The following is an 11,700-nucleotide window of genomic DNA, read 5'->3' as shown; positions in this document are numbered from 1 at the left end:
ACATGTCCTCTGGGACATCCATGCTCCTGGGTTGGGATACCAGGCATATTCAGTGCCCACCACAACAGTGGGAAATAGTTTTATAGAATATGATCGTCATTTTAATTGTCCTTTGTATTTCTTCCCATCTGGTAAAGGCTCTTTATGGCATACCCCACAGCGTTTCCTAATCGCCTCTAATTACAGAACACTTACTTCTGCCTTTTTCCTAAATGAAAGCAACTCCCTGATGAGGGACCTTGTGGCAGCCAGTCCGGTTTTCACCACCCTGTGCATGAATCCCTGCCACCACAAGGGGCCTTTCAGCCTCCCTTCCGCTGCTTCTGAACATGGCACATTCAGAAGAGAAATGAGATTCTCCTCTGAGAGTTAGGATAGATCAGGGGATTCTAGATATGATGGACAAAAATCTCTAAAACTAGTTTTTTAACTGGCCGTTTCTGGCTTGGCACATCAGACATGATGATATGGGTCCCAACTACACAAGTTCTGGATCTGTACAAAGGAACCAGGGACTTTGCCACCCCAAGAGGCCCTCCCAAAGCAGACAGAGAGCCTCTCAAAGCTCACATCCCACTTTCCGATGTGTGATTTCCTTTAGGAAAGGGGCGCTATGCACCACCCACTCCCCTGCTGGCAGAGCCTCAAGCTAAAACCCAGAGTCACTTCCCTCAAATTTGCCTGGTGGTTCCGGCTCTTCTCTTTGGATCCACAGAGGACAGATCTAATGGCCCAGCCTCTCCTTGACAGCCCTACTGTATTCTACCAAGTTCTGCTCCACTTCCACTAGGAACCCCGAGCCCCTCAACTGTTCCCCAGAGGACATGGTTTGGAAGCGTCAGTGGTGGGCAGCTGTCAGGACCTCCCTCGACACCTGCCTCTGGACCTGGGTGGTGATGGGCGTCTGCCACGACTTCAACTGTCCTCCGCACGCGGCTTCTCTTAAAGCAGCCAGAGGCCACACGAGTGTGCCTGCGGGTGTGCCGCACTGTTGACTCATCCAGTTAATGAAGATCTCCTTGTGTCTCACATGCGTGGCTCTAAGGGCCCTCAATTCGTATTTGTTCAGTTAGATTCACAGGGCCTAAGTCCAGTGTTCTGTATCTTCCTTGTTAAACTGTGTGTTGTTATTGGATCCACCTTTCTAACCTGTTGAGCAGGATCCCTCTGGACACATTATGTCACCATCACACGCCAGTGACCCCTCCAGCCTCCCGTCAACCTGATCAACACCACACCAACATCCTCCTCTTGTGTGAATAAAAGCTTTCAACAGATGATGGTCACAGCAGGCTGCATTAGCTACAGCAAATAAGAATATGTTCTCTACAGCAAATGAGTATCTAGAGAACCGGTGATGGCTGAAATTCCCATTTTTATATTTAGGATTATATCCTTGACTCCTGATATTTTGAGGCCCTGGATATTTACGGATATCACTATAAATCACTCACAAGTTTCCATTGCTTCATCCATTCATTCAATAAATAATTTTTGAGTGTCTCCAGTGTGCCAGACACCGTGCTAGGAAGGAGCAGTACAATCATGAGATACATTCGCAAGGCCCCTGCCGATGACTTTGACGGTCTCTGGAGAGTAGGATGGTACATACACCTTACACAAATAATTCTTTAATTCCAATATCGCTAAGTACCATGAGGGAAAAGAACAAAGAGCTTCATAGAGAGCTTCTCTTCCCTGAGGAAGTAACATTTCAGAAGAGACCTGAAGTTAGCTAGTAACAGGTGGAAGAGTGTGATTCCATGAAGAAATAGTCTTTTGAAAACTTAGTGGGAAGCGGCTTGTTCAAGGAGCAAGAGATGGGCCAAGGACAGGGGAGGAAACGATTCTCTAAGAATTTAGATACACAAGCTGGGCCTTGTGTAGGTTTGCGGCCTAAAGTCAAACTTCCTAAGGGCCCCCAAAGTCTTCGAGTTCTCAATTAAAAATGGTCCCCAGGCACTTAAGAGAAGCAGACTAGATCCTCATTGAAGAAATCCATCTTTAACGTCGGCCTCAAAGATCACCACTGATAAACTTGCAAAGAATATAGGCTTAGGGTTAAAAGAAAAATCACACAATATATCAGTTAAGAAGGCATCGTGAGTATGAACTAGATAAAGAAGAAAAAATAGGATCAGAATCAAAATGATTTCTGACAGAATCAAAGTAATTATCTAACATGGGTTATAAAAATATATGTATGTAGAAGAAAGGATACAACTTGCAAGCAAAGAGTGGGGTATTATTAAAAAATGACCAAGAATATTTGAAAAAAAAAGTATTAAAACAGGTTGTTAAAATTATAAATAAAATAACTGAAATTAAAAACTGAGCAACAGATTGTTTAGCAAATTTGTACAACTACAGAAAGATTTAACAAACTGGAAATGAGATCCAAAGAATTAGCTCACAATGCAACACAGAGAAATGAAGAGACAAAAGATACTAAGTAATAGTTGAATTATAAATAATAATTTAGTAAAAAGTTTAAAGAAAAAACATCTAAATAGAGTCTCAGAAAGAGAATGGGAAAAGGAATATCCAAAGAAGATATTTTGTTATTTTTGTTGTTCAGTTGCTAAGTTATGGCTAACTGTTTGTGACCCCATGGATTGTAGCATGGCAGGCCCCTCTGGACTCTACTATCTCCTGGGGTTTGCTCAAATTCATGTCTATTGAGTCAGTGATGCTATCTAACCACCTTATCCTCTGCCAATATGGCAGATATGCCTATATGGCAGAAGATATGGCTTAGCTTTTTGAAGAACTGATAAGAGACATGAAGCCCAGATTTAGGAAGCCAACAGTGTCAAAAACTTAAATAAATTAAATCCACACGTAAACCAAAAAAAAAAAAAAAGACCAACTACAGTTGATCCTCAATGTTCATGAATTCATATTTGCAAATTTGCCTACCTCCTAAAATTTATTTGTAACCCAAAATCAATACTTGTAGCAATTTCATGGTCATTCATGGCCATGCACAGAGTGGCAAAATATTTGAGTTTCTGCACAGATGTTCCCAGCTGAGGTCAAGTATAGTGACCCTCCATCAAATTTCAGCTCTCATAGTCTAAACATGTGTCCTTTCACAGTCTATTTAGTACCACATTTTCCCCATCTTTGTGCTTTTTGCTGGTGACTTTGCTATTGAAAATGTCCTCCAAGCTTAGTGCCTAAGTGCTGTCTAGTGTCCCTGAGCACGAAGGCCGTGATGTGCCTTTGGAGAAGATCCACATGTTAAGGAAGCTTCATTCAGTCCTGGATCACAGTGCTATTGGCTTGAGTTCAATGTTAATGTTTCAACAATATGCATTAAATAAGGTATATTTTAACACAAACATATATAAAATAAGATTATGCATTGGTCACTGATGAAAATATTTTAGCTAAAAGTTTCTAGTGATGAAGAGATTTTACATAGTGATAGAAGACTCAATTGATCAAGAACATACATTGGTTGTGAGTTGGTATGAACAAAATATGATCTCAATGACGTAAGTCAAGAATTGACAGAATTATAATAAGAAAATGGAAAAAATTCACAAATTCTCAAGTATTGATGTCACATAGTCACTATTCTCTCCTATAATACATTTAAGACAGAAATGAATTATAGGGAAATTAATTTTAAAAACCCATACATTTAAAACTTTCCAAATATACTTTCAATAATACACTGTTCAAAGAAAAAATTATATGGACTTTAGAAAAGACAGGGGCTTCCCTGGTGGCTCAGATGGTAAAGAATCTGTCTGCAACGCAGAACATCTTGAGTTCTATCCCTGGGTTGGGACGATCCCCTGGAGAAGGAAATGGCAACCCACTCCAGTATCCTTGCCTGGAGAATTCCATGGACAGAGAAGCCTGGTGGGCTACAGTCCATGGGGTTGCAAAGAGTTGGACATGACTGAGCGACTAACACTCACTTAGAAAATACATTAGAAAACCAATGAACTAACATCTAATATCAGACGTTAAAAAGAAAACAACAAAATAAAACCAACCTAAGTTTTTTAAAAGGTAAATACAAGAACTTCTGGTAGGAAAAATTCTCAGATGCCACTCAAGATTTCTGCTTCTCTGTGCACACACTCAATATAATCCCCACTTGTTGAGTATGGGTTGGCTTGACCTAATCAGGTTAGGTTCCTTTTAAAGAGGATCTAGGGGTCATAGACAGGCTTCCGTGGTGGCTCAGGCAGTAAAGAATCCACCTGCAACGGGGGAGATCCAGGTTCGATCCCTGGGTTGGGAAGACCCCTGGAGAAGGGAATAGCAACCCACTCCTATATGCTTGCCTAGAAAACCCCATACAGTGAGGAGCCTGGGCTACAGTCCATGGGATCACCTAGGGTTGGACACGACTAAGTGACTAACATTTTGACTTTGAGAAGTCATAGACAGAAGTCAAAGAGATCTAGAGCTTCGGCAGGGCTCTCCTACAAGCCTGGAACAAAGCAAATAGCCATGTTGTGAATTCCCTGTGGATCCACATTGCAAAGAACTGTGACTTTTCAAAGTTGAGAGTCGTCCCCAGTCACATGCTAGCAAGAAAATATGTACTTCATGTAACCACAGGAAATGTTCTGCCAAAACCAGTGAGCTTGTAACTGACCGTCAACAAAATAGCTACAATAAGAGATGGGAAGTACAAGATTTCTGGTGGCTTGGGTGTCTAATTCAGATGTTCAATAAAGGACGGATAATGAAAAGATGCTCAACATCACTCATTATCAGAGAAATGCAAATCAAAACCACAATGAGGTACCACTACACGCCAGTCAGAATGGCTGCTATCCAAAAGTCTACAAGCAATAAATGCTGGAGAGGGTGTGGAGAAAAGGGAACCCTCTTACACTGTTGGTGGGAATGCAAACTAGTACAGCCACTATAGAGAACAGTGTGGAGATTCCTTAAAAAACTGGAAATAGAACTGCCATATGACCCAGCAATACCACTTCTGGGCATACACACTGAGGAAACCAGATCTGAAAGAGACACATGTACCCCAGTGTTCATCGCAGCACTGTTTATAATAGCTAGGACATGGAAGCAACCTAGATGCCCATCAGCAGACGAATGGATAAGAAAGCTGTGGTATATATACACCATGGAATATTACTCAGCCATTAAAAAGAATACATTTGAATTAGTTCTAATGAGATGGATGAAACTGGAGCCCATTATACAGAGTGAAGTAAGCCAGAAAGAAAAACACCAATACAGTATACTAACACATATATATGGAGTTTAGAAAGATGGTAATGATAACCCTAAATGCAAGACAGAAAAAGAGACACAGATGTACTGAACAGACCTTTGGACTCTGTGGGAGAAGGCGAGGGTGGGATGATCTGAGAGAATAGCATTGAAACATGTATATTATCAAGTGTGAAACAGATCGCCAGTCCAGGTCGGATGCATGAGACAAGTGCTCAGGGCTGGTGCACTGGGAAGACCCAGAGGGATGGGATGGGGAGGGAGGTGGGAGGGGGGATAGGGATGGGGAACACATGTAAATCCATGGCTGATTAATGTCAATGTATGGCAAAAACCACTACAATATTGTAAAGTAATTAGCCTTCAACTAATAAAAATAAATGGAAAAATAAATAAATAAAAAATAGAGTCACGTCTCCCTCTTTAAAAAAAAAAAAAGGATGGATGAAGACAACTGAAATGATGTAATAGCTAGAATTTAGGTTTAAAGTTATTTGGGAAGTGACCACAGGAAGCAAGAGTGAAGGACTGGCAAAAGAGTATGTTCTATTTCCATTCTACCTCCCAGTTATGGAGCATGTAATATAAAAGTAAATGTCATGTTCCCGCTTTCTATTTTTTCATATTTGATATAATCGTACACATATAATTAGGAAGGCATAATTCACCAACTGTATTGGCTCCATATCAGTCTACTTATACATTAAATTCTTTCTTTGCAACAAGTATGAGGAACCATCTCAGGATTTCAACTTTAAGTGTGAATTATCAGTTTCAGAGAGATTGAAATTAGGTTGAAATTAACAAAAGCATTGACATTTAATGATGGAAGCTACATTTATTAGAAAAGAGTAGATCTAAGCTTCTAAATTTACTGTATCATAGCTTCAAATCAAAATATTGTATTAATGTATTTTCATCATTACACAATGAAAAAGAGCATTACATTTACTAAGAATCTACTAAATGACACCACTTAATATGTATTCTACCATTCACAACACTTCTTTTGACATAAGCTTTTCAGTTCCATTTTTATTTATTAAGAAAATTGGACTCATTATGAAATAAAGTAACTTTCCAAAGTTCTCATAATTATAAGGTGGCAGATTAAGAATTTGGGAGCAAATCTGTCTCAAAAGTCAGAGTTCCTTCTACTAAACCATTAAGCCTAGAAAATACTTAGAAAGCAAATGCAGTTCAGGAAAGATGAATGAAAAGCAAGTGGGTAGGAAAAACAAAAAAGAAACGTTCTCAAGGGTAGAGTCACATAATGTAATAATTCACAGCTAGAATTGAACTAATATGTCAACATGACAAATAATTTTTCCTACAGTGCTTATTGTATTTGTAAAGAAATTACCAAAACCCTGAAAGCAATTTGTTCTTTATTTCCTTTTTTCTTAGTGTCAGCTATTGTTGAAATTATATGATTCATCACATTGGTAAAAGGCAGATCTAAAGATTCAGGATGCTAAATCTGGAAGGTATGCATAGCCTTTACACAACTCTAGAACAAGCTATACAAACTGCAATGCTATGCTTCTTCTTGTCATTTCTTCTCAATATAGCAATTAATAAAGTAGCAAATAGCCCTATTCTCTAAGAAGTCAATGTTATTCCTAAAACCATATACACAAAAGGAATTTTCATTACAAATTCTACATATGATATCCCTGGTCTTTCTAATTGGTTTCCCAAAATAAAACCTAAGGAAATAAATAATGAAGATTAGAAAATAAATAGAAATAAAGTTTATTTATTTATTTTTAATAAAATAGAAAACCAAAACAATAGAGAAAATCAATGAAACCAGAGCTGGTTCTTTGAGAAGATCAATAAAATGGTAAACATCTAAAGAAACCATGAGAAAAAAGGGAGAAGATACATACAAATTACCAGTATCAGGAATGCGAAAGGTTATAGCAATACAGATTTTACAGGTACTGTAGTATTAAAAAGAGACTCTTACTAACAACTTTATGCCCACAAATCCTATAGTTGAGAAGAGAAGGACAATTTTTTTAAAGACAAACTACCAAAGCTTTGTCAAGAAGAGATAACTTAAATAGTCATTTACCTATGAAGGAAATGGAATTTGCACTTTAAAAACCTTCCCACAAAGAAACCCCAGACCTAGATGGCTTCACTGGTGTATTATACCAGATAAAGAAGAAATAATACTAATACTACACAAACTCTACCAGAAAATTGAAGACAAGGGAATAATTCCCAACTCAATCTAGAGACCAGCATCACTCTATACTAATTTCTGTCTGACAAAGCGTCAAAAAAAAGAAAACTTTACACCAATGTAATTCTATTCAGTTGTAAAAAGAATGAAATCTTGCCTTTTGCAACAATAGTGATGGACTTTGAGGGATTATGCTAAGTGAAATAAGTAGACAGAAAAAGACAAATACCGTACGATTTCAATCAGATGTGGAATCTAACAAAGAAGACAAATGAACAAACAGAACAGAATAGAATCACAGACAGAGAAAAACAAGTGGCTGCCAAAGGGGAGAGGGGTGGGAAGATGAGTGAGGTAGGTGAGGGAGAGTAAGAGATACAGACTTCCAGTTATGCAATAAATGAGTCACAAGGATGAAGTGTACAGCATGGCAGCATGGGGAAGACAGTCAGTGATATTGCAATAATTTTTTATGGTGACAGATGGTAAGTAGACTTACCATGGTCATCATTTTGTAATGTATAGAAATAATGAATTACTATGTTGCTCATCTGGAACTAACATAACGTTGTAGGTCAATTATGCTTCAATTAAAAAAAGATTAGAGCTGGTAATTTTGAAAGAAAAGTATAGGTGATAATGTAAAATAAAATAGTGGTGAGGCTAAAACAATAAAATAATGACATGCATTTGTTTCCAATGGAGATACTCGTGGCCAAGCTTCCCAAGAGTCATGCTTAACTGTAAGATGAAAACTAACACATTACTCAAAAAACAAAATTATTCTGAGAATAAAAGCAAGGTAGGAATGTCCCCCATGGGGCGCTATAATAAGGATACTGTGGGATTTTAAAAAAATCTTAAATATTTCTAGGAGATGCTGCAATAAATACCACAGCATATTTCAGCATCTCTCAGTATGTTTGGGGACCTGCAAACTTCAGTCTGAGTAACTCTACAAGGGACCATCATAGTGAGTGGAGTCTAAAGAGCCCAGTCCACAAGTTTAGCTTAAAACTCAGGTGCTCTAGCTATGTTCCTTATAAATAGTATAGGATTGGGCTCTGCTTTAGGAGCCAATTTGAGTTTTTTTCTTTTAATCGGTAAGTTAAACCCACTCACATTTATTGATATGATTGATTTGTTGGATCTCAATTCTGTTATATTATTTTTAGGTGTGTTATGTTATATTTACCTTGCTTTATTTTTTATTTGGTGTGTCTTCCTTGTTGCTTCTTTTAAATGCTTGTTTTGGTGTTTGGAAAGATCTAAATCTTTGTTCTAGTAGGCATTTTGCATTTTTATCATTTCCAGTGCCATTAATCTCCCTTTTCTCCTGTTTAACCTTTTACTGTTTTGTCTGCCAGTTTAAAATGGTATACTTTGATACTTCCAATCACCTATAAGAGAGTCAAATCCTCAAACTGAAAAGTGAATAAAAGTCTGAAGATTGACTAAGTATGGACAGATAAACAGCAGCATTCAAATTTCAGATAATGAATTCTGATCCTGAATAAGAATTAAACCTATCCATGTCAATTACACATAGAATGCATTCAAATACCAGACTCACTGGTGCTAAAATTTTGGAAAACTTAATAGGAATCTTGTTTTGTCTCATTTGTGAAATGAAAGTGATAATACTTCTCACACAGCTGTGTTAAGCATTACATAAGAAAAATGCATCGAAAATACTTAACAGAGGGGGGATAAAAAGATGGTAAAATTTTTACCAAAATAGATACCTGGCAAATTGACCACAGTTAATTTTCCCTGACATTGAAGAGGACATTGCTGTTTGGAAATTGCAGATAGAATTGCTACTGATCTCAGTCTGAGAAACCTCCTCAATTTTTGGAATTTGGTAGGTGTTCAGAAAGGGACTCAAACTTCAACAACTTATTTAAATGTTTCCTTTAAAACTGACGACTTACCCTGGTGATTCAGACAGTAAAAGTGTCTGTCTACAACGCAGGAGACCCGGGTTCGATCCCTAGCTCAGAAAGATTCCCTGGAGAAGGAAATTGCAACCCACTCCAGTACTCTTGCCTAGAAAATCCCATGGATGGAGGAACCACCAGTCTACAGGCCATGGGGTCACAAAGAGTCGGATACGACTGAGCGACTTCACTTTCTTTCTTTCTTTACAACTGAGGAAGCTGAAGATTGCTGGCCCACGGCATTCAGCCTGTTGGTAGTAACTAACATGGAAGTCTCCCCAGTCTGGCCATAATCAGCCACTATAGCCGTACTTCTGTCATAGCCTCCTTGTTCGGGAAAACAAAAACAGAGAGAATGACACTACAGCCCGGGTGGCAGAGAAAGAAACGATTCTTGCCTGGACCACCGTTTCGTGCTGTGCTTAAGTCGCTCAGTCATATCCGAGCCTTTGCAACCCCATGGACTGTAGCCTGCCACGATCCTCTGTCCATGGGGTTCTCCAGGCACAAATACTGGAGTGGGCTGCCATTTCCTTCTCTGGGGTTCTTCCCAACCCAGGGATCGAACCCAGTTCTCGCGCATTGCAGGCGGATCCTTTACTGTCTGAGCCACCAGAAGCACTGGTTTACTGAGTTATAACACTATCCCCAGGCCCAGGGGCAGGAATTGAACCTATGACTTTAATAACCATTGGTTTCTAGATGCAAAAGCAAGCTGTGAAGGGAATCTCCAGTAGATTCGCAGGCTGCTTGGAGACCTGGGTCGTGTGCCTCCCACGTGGACAATGAACTCAATAGTAATCAGAGGTGGCAGGGAAATGGGAGGGCTGGGAGCCTGGCTGTCAGGCCCAAGGGCAGAGGTCATGACACATTAGAAGGGTCACGCTTCCTCCCCACCTCCATCGGAGCCCTGAGCCTTGCCAGGGAGCCGGGCAGGGAGCTACACCCTGGAGGTGGGAGGCGCTGCAATGACCACGAGCCACACTTTCCCCCAGCCTCCACATGTGGAAACAGCTTCTGAGCCTTCCCTCCATCCCCACCAGGGCCTCTTCAGGGCTCTTTTCACCCAGACCTGGGCTCATCAGGCTCCACAACAGCTGCTCATCCCTCTTGAGACGCAAAAGGTCTGTGAGAAACACAAGAAGGGTATGCGTGGTCATGCAGATATTCACACCCGAGCATAATTTTCACCACGTGATTGAGTGAGGTGCATACAAAATGTCTAAAGCCTCATAAATAAATAGCCCTGGGAGTTTAAACTGTCAGAATAAGTTAAGACTTTCCCGACTCCACATAACATTACACCTACCTATGTTTTTAAAGTGGGGAGGAAAAAAACCCTTCTTGAATATCTTAGACTCCAAATCATTAGATCTATTAATTTGCTGTTTTCTTTCTCATCAATACAATTGGCTTCACCTTGTGCTTCCCTGGGTAGCTTTTGTAATTAAAGGTCTCTGGAACTAAGAGTGGATAAAAATACAATCAGGGCCAGTGTGGAAGACCTTAGTTACAAGACTACGTACCTATGTGAAAAAGTGGGATTTAAATTCCAAATTTCCCAAATTAATTTCCCAAATTACCATTCTTTAAAACCACGAAGAAGGAAGTTGAAGTGGAGAAGGAACAATGTACTTACTGATGACAATGAATGAATATTTGATCTTTAATCTCTGAGACAGAAGCTTTCCATTTTAGGTCCTGATAAAACACCTTCTAGAAATTTTGACATTGCCCATTTTCTCACAGGCATTGGCTGCTGAAGGAATGCCTAGGATTGAGGCGCCCATAAAGAAGGGCCAGCACTCTTTGGTGATGGAACTTTTGAGCAGTGACCTGAATGAAATAAGTTAGCCAAGCAAATCTGGGGAAGAAAACACTTCATTCAAAAAGAACTGGAAACACGGAGTTCCTGTGGTGGGCTTGTTCAAGGCACACCCGGGTGACCCCGAGACAGGATCAGGGTGATAGAGAGGAAGAGTTGTCCAAGAGGATGCTGGAAAGAGTGCAAGGACCACAGTTACACAAGGTCTCTCAGACTCGAGATAAAGCCTTTGGTTTTTACTGAATGAGATGAGAAACCATTGGATATTTGCAAAGGGATGACAGCTAATTTAAATATTTACAAGGTCATCTGGCTATTCTATGGAAAAAAACAAAAACAAAAACAGATTGTATGCAGGCAAGAGTGGAAGCAAGGAGACCAGTTAGGAGGCTGGTTGCAATAACCCAGGTGAGAGATACTGGTGGCTGGACCACGATGGGTGAAGTGGTCAGGTTCTAGTAAGCTTGTGAAACTCAGATAGGATTTGCTCATCAATTGGATGGAAGGTATGAAAG

This window comes from Dama dama, chromosome 30 (genome assembly GCF_033118175.1).
Source record: "Dama dama isolate Ldn47 chromosome 30, ASM3311817v1, whole genome shotgun sequence".
In the NCBI taxonomy this organism is placed as follows: domain Eukaryota; kingdom Metazoa; phylum Chordata; class Mammalia; order Artiodactyla; family Cervidae; genus Dama; species Dama dama.
This window is presented reverse-complemented; position numbering follows the sequence as displayed.